Below are 14,689 nucleotides of genomic sequence, written 5' to 3'. Positions count from 1 at the left end.
TGGTAAAAACATTAAGTGTTTAAGCTTTATTTGTGATATTAGACATAAAGACTTCTATGAGCAGATTATTAGTGGTATCACTTGTAGCTTAAGTCAAGGAACTGTAAGTTATATATGTGAACCTAGGTACTATGTGAGCTTAGAAGATTTATATGCTCCAAAGTTTCTAGCAATCAAGTTATTAACTGATGGAGTAAACACGCACAAAGGAACTCGACCTATACAATTAAGATGGAAAGTAACACTATAGATTCATCTTTCAAGAAACAAATAGTAGATGCTCAGAAATATGAGCAAGGAGGAGGTCCAAAGAAGAAAATCACACCTATAAAAGTAAATCCTAATGAGATTGAAATTGAAAAAACTTTGGGAAGAATTCTTCATGAATCGTGCAGTAAAAAATAGGTCAAGTAAGATGTTAATTGATGAATAAGGATTACTTCATATTTGGGTTAACTACTAATCCTAAAATGTAGAGAAGTATGTGTCTTAGAACACCAAATCTAAGTAGGCAATTTTTAACTATAATAAGGATGAAAAAACAAGTCAATGAGAAACCCGAAGAAGATGCAGTAGAAATATTAGCTTTAATAAACAAACTTAAATGAAAAATATGAAGCTAAGAAAGCCTTAAAGCAACCAGCAAGACATAGTATAGATATTGGTTCATGTTCTAATTTAGAAGTGCATGAAGATCCGAATAATTCTATAATTGATAAAAGAAAAGTAATTGGATGTAAAACCAAAACTGTGAGTGAACTAGTATATGAAGATGAAGTCAATATGCAAATGGAAGCCTGTAATGAAATATCCAGTACTAATCCTAATAGCATTTATATTCCAATTGATATATGTATTAAAGGCTATAGTAAATATAAATTATGTGCATATATTGATAGTGGTTGTTCTACATGTTTTGGAAAAGGTCATTATTCCTAGAAATCTTGTGGAAAAGGCTAAAAATCCTATGCAAGTTAGAATTGCTAATAATAGTGTCATGATGCATACAAAAATAATTGAAGAATTACCAATAGAAATTGGAGGAGTTTAGTGTGTTATTCCTAGTTTATAGGTAACTGATCAACCTAACCATGATATGATAATAGGAAATAATTTTTCAAAGATTGAACTCTCCATGCACTCAACCTATTGATCAAATAATCTTTACTATTAATGGTCATTCTATTCCTATACAGAAAATAACAAAGGCTTATACTCATCAGACTATGGAATTTACACGCAGCCAGCGTGGTGATAGGGTTACTCCTACACAACGAGAGGTTGCACTTAGAATTTCTGAGTGTAATTTATCATTAATAGATCAGATAAATAAGCAGCAAGAAAAATTATGTGAAAAAATATATTAAAAAAATCCATTAGAACATTGGGAAAAGGATAAGGCATTTGCTAAGATAAATTTAACAAATCCTAATAAGATAATTAGATTAAGATAAATGGTTTATACCTACCAAGATATATTGGAATTTGATGAACAAATAAAAGAATTGCTGAATAAAAAGTTGCTTAGGAATAGCAAAAGTCCTCACAATAGTCCTGTATTCATGGTAAGGAATCATGCAGAAGGAAAAAGAGGTAAAGCTAGAATGGTCATTAATTATAAACAGCTAAATCACAATATTGTCTTTGATAGAATACAAGGAACCACATGGTTTTTGATTTGGGTATTTATACCCCGCCAAGTGGTCCAATGAGAGTGCGACACGTGTCACAAAAACAGGCGTCCAAATGGACTACCCAGATGATAACACGTGTTACGCAGATATGGCCCCTGGGAATGGTAGCCTTCAAGGCCCAAATCCCAAGGAGAGCCACAAAAACAGGCGTCTAAATGGACTACCCAGATGATGACACGTGTCACGCAGATATGGCCCCTAGGAATGGTAGCCTTCAAGGCCCAAATCCCAAGGAGAGCCACAAAACGGCACTGCCCTAAATCCTAGGTCACCAAACCCTAGGACAGGGCACACCTTTCTAGGACCCTATAAATAGGGAGATTTCCCCCATTTATTGGGGCACGTCTTAATCATTACATCATTTATTTCTCTCAAAAACAGAGAACACCTAATCTCGGAATCCGAGAAGATACTTACTTTCCGCATGTTTTACTCCGAATCTGTACTAACTTAATCTTCGGAGGTGGACCACAGAACATCTGAACCTCCGTTCTTTTGCAGGTACAGGCGGCTTCGTTGGATCCAATCTTTGAGTTGTAACTCTCCCAAGGGACACAAAAATACCCGAAACATTTGGCGTCGTATGTGGGGAGAGTACCTCAATGATGGTTTCACAAGAACCTGTACCGCCTCCAAAGACCACCGGCCTCTGGTTGACGGAGAGGTCCATTCGGACTATGACTCTGGTGACGATTGTGACGTTGAAACCTATGTGGCCCATGATGGGTCATTCATCTCAAGGCGCATCCGTCACAAAGAGAGACGGGAGCGAAACATTGACCAGGCGGGTACAAGCAAGCCCCTGGGCAGCTGTCCAAGGCAGCAGGATCAACCCTAGTCACCCGAGACGAGCTCATGAAGTTCATGACAAGTTTCAAGGGTGAAATCAAGGAATTAATCACTAATAGAACGACTGCTCCTAGGAAAGAATAGTCGCCCAAAATTCCAGCTTAGGCTGAGAAAGCCAAGTCAGTCAGGGACCGACAGCCTACTCCTCACCTTGCTACAAAGGAGAAGGCTCGGCCCCAGATTGATATCTCCAAACTCCGTTTCCAAAAAAACGGCAAAAAGAATAGCTATCCGGCATGTGCAGCCAGACAGCAGCAAAAAGACCTTCTCTAATGCTCGACACTACATTGAGCAAAAGAAGAACCAGCAGCTGTCTGAGTCGGCATCCACGTCGACTTATCCAGATAGCTTCAAGAATACCTCAGTGAGGAATTCACAATCTGTACATGGGACTCCGTCAGGTGGCCCCTCCATCCATACGGGTCCCCATGTAATCAACTCGGCATAGTATATGGCCTAGCCATTATACAGGCCGCCTGCTTTGCCTTACATCCAACCTGCCTTCTTCGGAGGACAGGCGGCATACCATTACTAGCTTATGGACTGGCAGCTTTGGCTACAAAACCTTGGAGAACAACCCTCTGCGTTCTTTGGGGAGATAGCCAAGGCCGAACAGCCGGCCAAGGTTAAAAATGTGTTGGTAGGGACCTATGATGGTTCCTCCAACCTAGAATATCACCTTCTGGCATACACCCACCTCATGTACATATAGGGTTTGGATGATGCCGCATGGTGTCGCTGCTTCCCAGCTACCCTGAAGGGCATAGCCCAACAGTGGTTCGACATTAACAACCTGTCGGCTGGATACATTAACAGCTTCAAGACGCTTGCGTTCTTGTTTGCTTCTAACTTCTCTATGAACATCCTTGCAAAAAAAACAAGTCTCGACGTGAGCAATGTGCAGCAGGGAGATAGTGAAAGGCTGCGCTCCTACATCAGGCGGTTCAATCTGGTGAGAATCCGAATTCAAGGCTGTTTGACGAGGTAGCCTATACAGACTTCTTCAAAGGTCTGAAGGACAGGTCGACCTTCAAGTTCGACCTCGTTTGCAAGAAAATCTTCACCCTCCAAGGAGCTCTGATAGAGGCGGAAGCCTATATACAAGCGATCGAACTCTACTCCTCAAGTAAGCAGTCGAACTCTAAGAAGTCTGACAGGCAGAAGGAGAGTCGGCCTGCTCAGCTGGCTCAAAAACCCGAAGAGAGGGAGAAGAAAAAAGAGATCTGGGCGGTTAATAACTCCGATCAGTCGGCCCAGAAGAAGAGAAAAGAATGGAAACCGTACGTTCTGAGGTAAGAGTTCCACAAGGACAGCTACTCCATCCTCATGGAGATAAAGGATCGGTTGACCCTGGAGAAGCCGACTCCAATGAAGGGTTCCGCTGAAAATCGGAACAAAAATAAACATTTCCATTACCATGAGGACATCGGCCATGAAACCAATGACTTTTTCAGCCTCAAGCTAAAATCCTACGTGAAGTCCAAAGTGACTTCCAAAGCGAATCCTGGGTAGTCCTCTAAGAAGACTCCCTAGCCTATTGGTAGTTTCGAAAACGATGAGGAGCTAGTCTACACACTAGCAGGCGGATTCGCCAGAGGTGACCCGATCATGCGGGGTACCAAGTACCATCTGAAAAAGATTATCCATTATGTTGAAGAGGGACAGGCGGTTGACACATCCGCCTTCCCAGAAGTCGTCATTACAGAGAAAGACTAGGGCACGTTCCGCCGGCCTTATGATGACCCTGTGGTCATAGAATGCAAAGTGGAAAATCAAAAATTTGGCTTGACACAGGTAGCTCCTCCGACATCATCAGCCACAAATGTCTATCCAATCTTAAGTATAAGCCGGATATCATGCATGACGTCTCCTATCCGCTTGTCGGATTAGGGGGAGGAAGGGTGCACCCAGTCGCACGGATAGATCTCCCTGTCCGACTGGGAGAAAAGGGCAACGGTTAGCACATGATCATCCGGTTTCTGGTGGTCAAAGAGTGACCTCCTACAATCTCATTCTCGGTCGACCTACTTTGAATGAGTGCAAGGCCGTCAACATCCCTTCTCCCATGCTGGTCAAGTATGAGAGGGATGACGGCACTATTGGCTCCTTAACCGGGGATCAAAAGATGGCTAGAGAGTGCTATCCCTCGGGCGTCAAGCCTTTGGCTGCTGCAGCCGGACGGGGGAAGGAGCCAATAGACCTTGATGATATCAAGGATGACCATCTGGCCCCACCAGCCTCAAAGAAAAGGAAGACTGATTAGCTGGTGGTGGTCAAAAAAGAAAAGCAATAGCAATCACTGACCGGGAAACGGTCAGATGACCTCCGTCCCCAGCCGGCTCATGAGCACATTGATATTCCTTGTCACGACAATCGTCCAGAGCGAATTGTTAAGGTGGGGACGGTTGCTTTTGCAAAGATGGGTGCAGACTTGCACCATCTACTAAAAGAATTCAAAGACATTTTTGCCTTTGAAGTGAAAGAGATGCCAGGCATCAGCCCGAATCTTGCTGTCCACAAACTCGTCGTGGATCCAAAAAAGAAGCCTATGCAGCAAAAGAAAAGAAATTACGACAAGGAGAGAAGTCAGGCGGCAGCCGCTGAAATAAAAATGCTGTTAGAAGCTGGGTTCATTCGGCCATGTAACTTCCCTAACTGGGTTGCGATTGTTGTGCTCATGAAGAAGCTGAATGGTACCAGGCGCATGTGCGTTGACTACACTTACTTGAATAAAGTATGTCCGAAGGGTAGTTATCCCCTTCCAAAGATCGACAGTTTGGTCGACACTACAGCCGGATATGCCCTGATGAGCTTTATGGACGCCTACTCATGTTTCCACCAGATTCCCCTGTAGAAAAGGATCAAGAAAAGACGACATTCATCACTGATCAGGGGTTATTCTGTTACACCATGATGTCGTTTTGCTTGAAGAATACGCCTATTACTTTCCAACGAATGATTAATACGGTCTTCATTAATCAGATTGGGAGGAATGTAGAGGCGTACATCGATGACATGATTGTCAAATCCATTAATACGGCCTTCGCGGCAGGCCTCCCACCCGGGCAGAACTAGACGAAGCCTCCTATTTAGCAGCCTTAGGAGCCTTAGTCTTTATTTCTTCAATTCGGCTCTACGCCGTCTGCATATTTGGACTGTGTGTCGAGTAATTTCAATGTTTGAATCAACAATTTTATTTTGTTGGATGTGGCTACGGTATAACAATTGCTCTCCCGGCCATATGGTCAGGTTTATTTCATGAAAATGCCAATTGAGTCAGTTTTGTTCAATTCGCCCTAATTTTTGCAATTTTTGCATTGTTGTATTTCTGTATACATGGTTGAATTGTTGCCTAACTTATTGATAACATGCGGCAACTAATAAACCGACTGTCTTTGCCCCTGGGGGGGTTGTGTGGTTGGTTTCTAACCCCTATTGATTGACTTGTGAACATTTAAAACTTTAGAGAGTATGTCATGTTCCCAATTCAATCAATCGTAGTAGTGATTGCCCCAAACCAAGTGCACAGTCGTCCAATCTCATAGGCGGATAAGCCGTTAGCCCAGGCTGTTAGAGTAGCTTTATTGAACTATTTTCCCACCATCTAGGGTGTTCGTAATCCAACTACACACTAGATGTCCTTTAGCCCCATTGGGGGGGGGGGACTTTCTGGAAGTGCATAATTTCGAAAAATAATCTAAGTTGGAACTTCGCTTTGCCACCGGCTGTGCCTTTAGACACACGGTTTTATTATTAGCCCGGTTGCGTTCTTTTTAGATTACTTTGGTCAGACAGCTATGAGTTGACCAATTAGGCTGTTCAATCTTGGTAGTATGTATATGTTTATAGAGCATGTTCCACCCAAATAGGAGATGGTCGAATTCACCCAGATAGGCGTCACCGGACGCCATACTCATGTTGGAGCAGATGGATTTATAAATTTTTATGTCATCTGGCCATTGGCCTCGTTTTAGCCACTATGGTTTTGAACTTATCTTAAATTTGTTATGTGGTTAAGGCGTTTGTATATTTCACATACAATGTTTCCGAAAATCACGTGTATAGCAAGCAATAAGTAACAAAATTTGAAAATAAAAAGCAACTTTTCATTGATAAGCTTCCTATTTACAAAAATTTATAAATCCTAGAAACGGTACTTTTTTTAGTTTTCTACATTCCAGAATCTGGCTAGACGCCTGCCGTCTGGGGTTTCAGGGGGTAGATGCCGCCTCTTACTTCTTCATAAATCTGGTAGGGGCCTTCCTAATTAGGAGTCAGCTTGCCTTGTTCATTGGCCCTACTGGTTGCCTCCATTTTTCGTAACACGAAGTCCCCCACTTTTAGAGGCAGTTTGTGTACTCTCTTATTGTAGGATCTTGTCATTCTCAGACGGTAATTCTCATGACGCAAGGCAGCATTGCTCCAGCGCTCTGGGAGTGAGTCTAATCCTAGCCGCATGGCTTCCCGATTTGCCTCTTCATCGTATAGTATGACTCGTAGAGTCGGCTCAAAATGCTCGATGGGCAAGACGGCTTCTGCACCGTATACCATAAGGAATGGGGTTTCACCGGTTGCCTCTTTATTGGTCGTTTTGATAGCCCACAAGGCATGAATTAGCTCTTCTTCCCATAAGCCACCAACCCTTTCTATTTTCTTTTTTATGCCGTCTGAGATAAGTTTGTTGAAGGCTTCTACTTGGCCGTTTGGTTGGAGTCGGCTGATTGATGCAAAACAATGTGACATCCCTTGATCTCCTAACCAATTCTTGAGCTGAGGTGTCTCAAAATGAGGGCCATTATCAAAAACCATAGACATAGGTACCCCAAACCGAGAGATGATATTCTTCCAAATGAAGGAGATGACATCCTTTGTCTTGATATTTTTGACCGCCTCTACCTTCACCCACTTGGTGAAATAATCCACAGCAACGAGGATAGATCGTTTTCCGCGTGGTGCAGGCGTATATGGACCTAAAATGTCCATGCCCATTTTGCAAACGGAACTGGACTATGGATTGTCATCAGGTCAGTTAGGCGGACGATGGATTAGCTTGCCAAACCTTTGGCACTTGTCACTTTGGTTTCAGGTGTAATCCGATAGGAATATCCGAACCACTGACTGCACCTCTAGAGTTTCGGGCTGGACCGCGGGAAATTTCTTCAGCACCACTGGAAGACCTATAAGAGAGAGAACGTAAACTTCCCTCGAGGGTGGTTTCGAGGAACCCCCCTCCGATGGCAAAGTAAGTGTTTGCCTTTTAAGAGAGTAGAGATAAATCAACCCCTTTATGTGGCATATGTAGGGGTGTTTATAGTGTATGATAACCCTAATTTCATTGGTCAGCTTGTGGCCGACTTACTCTGGTCGGGCTGGCAGCCAAGAGCCTATGACCGACATACTCTTGTCGGGCTTGCAGCCGGGAGGCTGTGACCTACTTACCCTGGTCGGGCAGGCAATTGGGAGCCTTGAGACGACTCACCCTAGTCCAGATGGCAGACGGGAGTCTGTGGCGGACTCACTCTAGTCGGGCTGGTAGCCGAGACCCTAGAGGCGACTCACCTTGGTCGAGCTGACACTCGGGAGTTTTTGACCGACTCACCCTGGTCAGGCTGGTAGCCGAGAGCCCGGAGCCAACTCACCCTAGTCGGGCTGGCAGTCGGGAGCCTGTGACCGACTCAACGGGCTCAAAATGGTACTCGAGGAGCGCCATCCCTAGAGGGGCTGAAAGCGAGTCATAGTTTAGCAAGAACTACCCTATACAACTAGCCCCCAAAGAGATGGTATGAGATGACTCATGCCAACTCTTTTGGTCGTCCCTCACCCCTTGAGTGAGGCCGGAAGTGAAGGAATAGCTCAGCAGGAGATATCCCATACAACTAGCACTAATAAAAATTATGATTTTTGCGACCGCCTCTAACGGTCGCAGAAAATCACAAAAACGGTCGCTGAAAATGAGTGCGACCGTCAACGGTCGTTACTTGGTGGTCATAATTTACGTGGTCGCAAATAAAAACAATTACGACTGATTGACGGTCGCAATTAAAATTGCGACTGTTTTCCATATTTTCAACGACCGCGTGTTAAACGGTCGCAAATTATCGAAATTACGACTGTTTACTCGGCGGTTGCGAATCTGAAATTAACGTCCGCTTTAGACGATTGCTAAAACTACAAAAACAATAATAAAAAAAATAGAAAACAATACACTCACTGGCTCACTGCCTGTATTTCGCAGCCAGCCCCACCACCATTCCCACCCCACCCCACCGCACCCCCACCTACCCACCCACCCACCCTAAACAACCTCTACCCACAGCCCACCCAAAACAACCCTTAAACATAAAAAAACATTTTAATTTATAAAAAAAGTTAGACCATAAAAAAAACCCACATAATAATAAAAATCCACAATTAACGAAAATCAAACTGAAATTAATGAAAATATGAACAAAACTTAAACAAATCAACGGACACATGAAAAAAATAAACGGAAACATCAAAATCAACGAAAATATGAACAAAATCAACGAAATCTAAACAAATCAACGAAGATATGAACAAATCTCACAAAAATTCAAACCAAACATGAGCAAATCTCACAAATCAAACAAAATCAACAAAATTCAAACCTAACATGAACAAACCTCACGAATTCGAAAAAAATAAAAGAAATTTGAAAAAAAAAAATCAAACAAGTACTGTAAAAAAAGTAAAACAAAATTTGTTAAAAAATAAACATGGATATCTGAATGAAAAACGAAATAAATTGACATACCTTAACCAATATTTCTTCCTCTTTGGGTTTATATGGTCAAATTCGACCATAAAAACTCCAGATCTGGAATTTTTATGGTCCACTTTAACCATAAACACCATAATTAACCCTTTGTTGACGAAAAGTCGAACACCCATAATCGTTTGTTGATGAAAATTTGAAGAAAATGGAAAAAATTAAGATGAAAAAAGAGAACAAAATGGAGGAAATGGTGCTGCGAACTCTAGTTAATAGAGACGTGAGAAGAAAGAGAAAGGAAAGAAAAGGAGATGCAGGGGCTTAAGAAAGGAAAGAGAAGAAGGAGAAAGCTAAGGAAAGAGAAGGAGATTGTCAGATGGAGGCTAAAGAAAAGAGAGAGAAATGAAAGAGAAGAGAGAGAAAAGAAAGAGGAAGCGGAAGCGGCGTGAGTGCTGAGTGATTAGGGTTTAGGAGTATGACTGTCCTTTTATAACCTTTATTTAATTTTTAAACAAAAAACTTTTTGCAACCGCTAAAAGCGGTCGGGCAAATTGCGACTGTTTCATTAACAGTCGCAACTTTACAGCCGTTTTTAGTAGTCGCAAAAGGGTTATTTTATTTTTGATTTATTTTCAATAGTTCAAAAGATAAAAAATGGTCGCAAATCTGCGACTGCTTTCAAAATGGTCGTGATATAGCGACCGTGTAAAAAACAGTCGAAAATTTCATTTTTTGCGACCGTTTCCTTGACGGTCGTAGAAAAACGGTCGCAATTTAACCGAATTCTAGTAGTGTAGCCCCCAAAGTGGTGGTAAGAGGTTACTCATGCCAGCTCTTTTGAGGTTATAACCTTATCGGTAATTACTCAATAGGTCATCTGACTGGGGTCCTTCCATACAACTAGGCCCCCAAGTCTTAAGAGTTCCAAGGCAGTTCTAAGACTTAAGGCAACTGTTGAAAGCGTGATGACTCCTCCTTGAAGTTGAAATGACGAGATGAATTGTTGAAAATAATGATTACTTTCCCTTGAAGCTTGTGAAATTATGAGCTGAAATTTGCAAGGAATTTTAGTTACTCCTGAATGAATATTGGGGAATTTCAACGAAATTGGCTGAGGCATTTAGACTACTCCCCGCTACAGTTTAAGAAGTAACAAGCTGAACTAGTGATGAGATTTCGGTTACTCCACACTAAAAGTTCAAATATTTTAAGCTAAACCAGGTGAATAATTTTGATCACTCCTCACTGAATGCTGAAAAATTACAAGCTGAGCTTAGGCGAGGAATTTTGATCACTCCCCTCTTAATGCTAAAAAATTACAAGCTGAGCTTAGGGGAGGAATTTTGATCACTCCCCGCTGAATGCTGAAAAATTACGAGCTGAGCTTAGGCGAGGAATTTTGATCACTCCCCGCTGAATGATGGAAAATTACGAGCTGAGATTAGGTGAGGAATTTTTACCACTCCCTGCTAAATGCTGAAAAATTACGAGGTGAGCTTAGGCAAGGAATTTTGATCACCCCCCGCTGAATGCTGGAAAATTACGAGCTGAGCTTAGGCGAGGAATTTTGATCACTCCCTGCTGAATGCTGAAAAATTACGAGCTGAGCTTAGACAAGGAATTTTGATCACTTCCCGCTGAATGCTTAAAAATTACGAGCTGAGCTTAAGAGAGGAATTTTGATCCTTCCCCGCTGAATGCTGAAAAATTACGAGCTGAGCTTAGGTGAGGAATTTTGATCACTTTCCGCGGAATGCTGAAAAATTACGAGCTGAGCTTAGGCGAGGAATTTATATCACCCCCCACTGAATGCTTAAAAATTACTAGGAATTTTGTTTTGGCTGTGACATTTTGCTTATACTCCTTACTTAATTTATGTAAAGGCTTATGTAATGGTCTTTGTTAAGCTTATTTTGGCTGACATGCTGAGGAATCAAGTGGAACAGAACAAAGAGTGCCTTAGTGCCATTCAACTTTATCCTTTTTACTTGGAAGAGTGTCAAAGAGAAGTACCTAAGAGATCCGTGGTACCCGCACTAATTCTCTGCGACGTTTGATCAAACAGATATCCTCCTTCTCGCACTTAGTTTAGGGAGTGAACTTTGAACTAGAGTCGATGAAACTAACAAGACATGACCCAGACACGGAAAATTGGGTTAATTTAAAACACGGGTATGAACATGATACGAAAAGACACTGTTTCCAGCTCTAGAAAATACTTGTCGGCCCCTTTGTAAAAGCGAGAACAGTGAGGAATTGTTGCTGCTTGTTATTGTAGACTTCAATCTCTTAGCTAGACCTGGTAAAGACCAGGTCTTAGCTGCTGCTTTCAGTGTGACTGGTTAAGACTAGGTCTTATCTTCTTACTATCAAATCATCTTGCTAATAACTTGCTAAGGATACCTCGCCGTGTGTAGTATATCTAGAAATTCTGACCTTTAACTTTTCACCGAGCCTTCTAATCAAAATCATATAGTTTATTATCCTTGTCATGATGAACGTGATTAATTTTTGAACATTGCAGCAGCTCTTTGCTTCCTTGGTTGCTGGATACCATCCAGATCATAGCACGTAAGGTGGCTTTGAAGAGATTTTCATCAACCTCCTGCGCCAAAATCTGCAACTATTAAGTGTAAACTCAATGATGCTTAGATAATAAGCAGTAATCATGTCCACTCTCCCCAAAAAATACTTTGAAATATTTATTTTGAGTGATAATATGACCAGAACGAAGAAGATAGCTGTGATTGCACATAGGCTTCAGCTAAATTGAGCTCGATTGCACAAGTGCTTATGACTCAGAATAACCCTTGATCAGTGACGAATGCCGTATTTTCTTAATCCTTTTTCCACAGGGGAATCTGATGAAAGCCTGAGTAGGCATCCATAAAACTCATCAGGGCATGTCCGACTATAGAGTTGACCGGATTGTCGATCTTTGAAAGTGGATAACTATCCTTCAGACATGCTCTATTCAAGTCAGTGTAATCAACTCACATGCGCCAGGTACCATTCAGCTTTTACACAAGCACAACATTCGCAACCCAATCAGGGAAGTTACATGGCCGAATGAACCCAACGTCTAACAGCTTTTTAACTTCGGCAGCTGCCGCCTGACTTCTTTCCTCGCCGTGATTTCTTTTCTTTTGCCGGATGAGCTTCTTTTTTGGATCCACAGCGAGTTTGTGGACAGCAAGATCCGGGCTGATGCCTAGCATCTCTTCCACTTCAAAGGCAAAAATGTCCTTGAATTCTTTCAGCAAATGGTGCAAGTCTGCACCCAACTTCGCAAAAGCAACTGTCCCCACCTTTACAGTTCACTCTGGACGGCTGTCGTCCATAGGAATATCAATGTGATCACCAGGACAGAGGTCGTTTGACCGTTCCTTGGTCTTTGATTGCTATTGCTTTTCTTTTATTTTGTAACCACCACCAGCTGATCAATTTTTCTTTTCTTTGCGACTGGTGGGGCCGGATCATTATCCTTGATATCATCAAGATCTATTAGCTCCTTCCCTGTCCGGCTGCCACGGCCGCGGATTTGAAGTATGAGAGATAGCATTCTCTAGCCGTCTTCTGATCTCCGTTCACCGAGCCAATAGAGCCATCATCCCTTTCATAATTGAGTAGCATAAGAGATGGGATGATGACGGCCTTACATTCGTTCAGAGTGGGTTGGCCAAGAATGAGGTTATAGGCGGCTCTTCGACAACCAGAAACCGAATGGTCATGTGCCGCCCTTTCCCCTTTTCTCCCAACCGGACAGGGAGATCTATCCGTCCGACTAGGTGTACCACTCCTCCCCTAAAGCCAACAAGAGAATGGGAGACATCATGCATGCTGTCCAGCTTGTACTTGAGCTTGGATAGGCAATTGTAGCTGATGATGTTAGAGGAGCTACCTATGTCAATTAAAATGCGGCTAACCAGTTGGTTGGCCACTTTGCATTCAATGACCACAGGGTCATCATGCAGCCGACAGACTTTGCCCCGGTCCTTCTTAGTGATGACAACTTCTAGGAAGGCGGTGGTGGCGGACGCCTGCCCCTCATCAACAGAATTGACCATCTTCCTCAGATGGTCCTTGGTGCCCCGCACGGTCGAGCCACCTCCAGCGAATCCGCCTGTTATAATGTAGACCGGCTCCTCAACGGTGTCCGAACTACCATCAAGCTGGGGAGTCTTTTTGGAGGACTGCCTCGGATTCGTCTTGGAAGTCACTTTGGACTTCACATGGGACTTCAACACCCCTTTGTAAGCTAGACGGTCAAGCGCCTGCTTAAAGCTGTAACAGTCGTTGGTGTCATGGCCGACATCCTCATGGTAGTGGCAGTGTTTATTTTTGTTTCGATTTTCAGCGGAACCTTTCATTGGATTCGGCTTCTCTAAAGTTAACCGATCCTTTATCTCTATGAGGATGGAGTAGCTGTCCTTGTTAAACTCATACCTTAGAAAGTATGGTTTAAATTCTTTCTTCTTTTTCTAGGACGGCTGATCAGAGTCATCAACCGCCCAGATCTCTTTTTTCCTCTTGCTCTCTTCAAGCTTCTGAGCAGGCTGACTCTCCTTCTACTTATCAGACTTTTTAGAGTCTGACTGCTTAGTGGAGGAGTAGAGTTCGATCGCATGTATATAGGCTTCTAGCTCCATCAGGGATCCTTGGAGGGTAAATATTTTCTTGCGAACGAGGTCGAACTTGATGGTCGACCTATCCTTCAGACTCCGAAGAAGTATGTATATGCTACCTCTTCAGACGGCCCTTGAATCTGGATTCTCACCGGCTTGAACCGCCTGACATAGGAACGCAATCCTTCTCTATCTCCCTGTTGCACATTGCTCAGATCGAGACTTGTTTTTTTAAAGGGATATTCATAGAGAAGTTTGAAACAAACAAGACCGCAAGCATCTTGAAGTTGTTTATACATCTAGCCGGCAAATTGCCAAACCACTATTGCGTTATGCCCTTTTGGGTAACTGGGAAGCATCGACACCAGGTGGCATCATCCAACCCCTGTAGGTACATGAGGTGGGTGTATGCCAGAAGTTGATCTTCGGGGTTGGTGGTACCATCATAGGTGTCAACCAACACATTTTAAACCTTGGTCGGTTGTTCGACCTCGGTTATATCCCTGGAGAATGTAGAGGGTTGTTCTCCAAGGTTTTGCAGTCGGAGCTGCCAGTCCATAGGCTGGAAATTGTAAGCCGCCTGTCCTTCGAAGAAGGCAGGCTAAATGTAAGGCAGTGCAGGCGACTTGCATAATGGCTGGGCCGCATACTGAACTGATTTAATTAAATTGGAACCCGTATGGATGGAAGGATCGATTGACGGAGTTCCATGTAAAGATTGTGAATTCCTCACTGAGGTATTCTTGATGCTATCTTGGTAAGTCGACGTGGAAGCCGACTTTGACAGC

Source organism: Chenopodium album, chromosome 18 (genome assembly GCF_948465745.1).
Source record: "Chenopodium album chromosome 18, dcCheAlbu1.1, whole genome shotgun sequence".
NCBI lineage: Eukaryota > Viridiplantae > Streptophyta > Magnoliopsida > Caryophyllales > Amaranthaceae > Chenopodium > Chenopodium album.
The sequence above is the reverse complement of the archived record's forward strand: the minus strand, read 5'-3'. Positions refer to the sequence as shown.